Raw genomic sequence first — 1,621 nt, 5'->3', positions numbered from 1 at the left:
TGTGTGTGTGTGTGTGTGTGTGTGTGGTGTGTTCTTCTTTGTTTGTTTACTGCCTCTGGATTTTGAGTCTTAGTTAGAAAACTGGCTCTAGGGTCTAACTCCTTGCCTTTCCATATCAGTGAGACACAGTAAGAGCCCTGCAGTCCACTTTCCAAAGGTCAGATTATTCCATATAAAATAATCACGAGGGCTTCCACAGGAAGTCTAGTAGAAATGTGCAGGTGAGCGTTCACCTCCAAGTCACATCCTTTTGGAGGCTCCTGTCATTGTGAGGCCCTCTATGTATTCTTGTTAATCCTAATTATCCATTACATGACTATTGACCACACATATACCTCCTAAGGATGGACATTAATTCCCAGGGATTTTAGTGCCTAAATTAATATTCATAAGCAGAAACACCGTCCTGATTGTACCATCAGCTCTGCAGCTCCTTCCCGGGGCAGACTTGGCCCTTTGACATGCAAAGCCCAGACAGCTCACTTTCTTCACACTCTTTCTTTCAGAACATGCCTCAGGGCTTGAAAAATGATGGTTTTCAGGGCTGTCCACCCTTTCAAATTAAAGTTGTTTTTTACTTGAAGAGTAGGATCAAAATCTTTTGCAGAGTCTCTAATTCTCTAGTAATCTCTGTAAATGAAGGGAAATGTTCCTATGAGAGTATATTATTCTTCTATCTGTCCCCCTTCCCTACAAAAATTCTGTATATGAGTGGCAGTTTTCCCAATTAATATTAGTTGATATCAACATTACCTTAATATCAATGCAAATGAGAAAATTAGTACCCATATAATTATACATAAAAACTGTTTCCAGCTATAAAGTCCATTTTGCCATCACACTAAATTAAACCAGAAGTCATGAAAATATTTACCAAGCTGACGAAAGTCTTGTGATCATTATCCAATGATATTTTAATAGTTAATATCAAGATTAACCATCTCTGGTCAATGTTACCCAATTGCAGGTTTCATGTATGCTGTCTCCTGACCCTTGCAATAGTGTTGTTAGTTTGCAAGTTTGCAGAAATGTTAATAGCCAAGAATATACATATTACTATACAATCAGTTCCTGCTTATAGAATCAACAAAACATCTATAATAGATAAATGAGAGTAAAAACTGATTTTTAGTTGTGCTTGATTCAGTTCTTGATAACATGAAAGATTATATCATAACAAAAAATTTCACATTTCTAATATCCATTTTACAGTTCCATTTAAATTGAATATTGGTAGTTTTTATTATTGAAACTTTATATCATGCTTAATCACCTTTTATTCTAACTCTTTCATTTGACACTAGTTTTTATCAACTTTTATGTCCTGGTTTTGTAATTATTTGCTTATTTGCTGTTTTTAAGTGACTTATATTGGATGAGCCTTTCTAACTTTAACCTTCTAGAACTTTTATAACTTTAACCTAACTGGCCTCTCTTGTATTACTTTTGTTTATTGGTTTAGGCAGAAACTGCCTTTCAGTGGTGAGTTTACATTATTTATATGAGATCCAGTGTTTGGTACATTTGGTGTTAATTTTTTCAATATGTATTAGGAAACTTTATTGTCTCTGGTTATATGGACTATATTTTTCCCTTTATCCTTTTTTTTTTTTTTTTTTTT

Source organism: Mandrillus leucophaeus, unplaced genomic scaffold, assembly GCF_000951045.1.
Source record: "Mandrillus leucophaeus isolate KB7577 unplaced genomic scaffold, Mleu.le_1.0 Scaffold380, whole genome shotgun sequence".
Lineage (NCBI taxonomy): Eukaryota > Metazoa > Chordata > Mammalia > Primates > Cercopithecidae > Mandrillus > Mandrillus leucophaeus.
Note: the sequence above shows the minus strand (reverse complement) of the source record.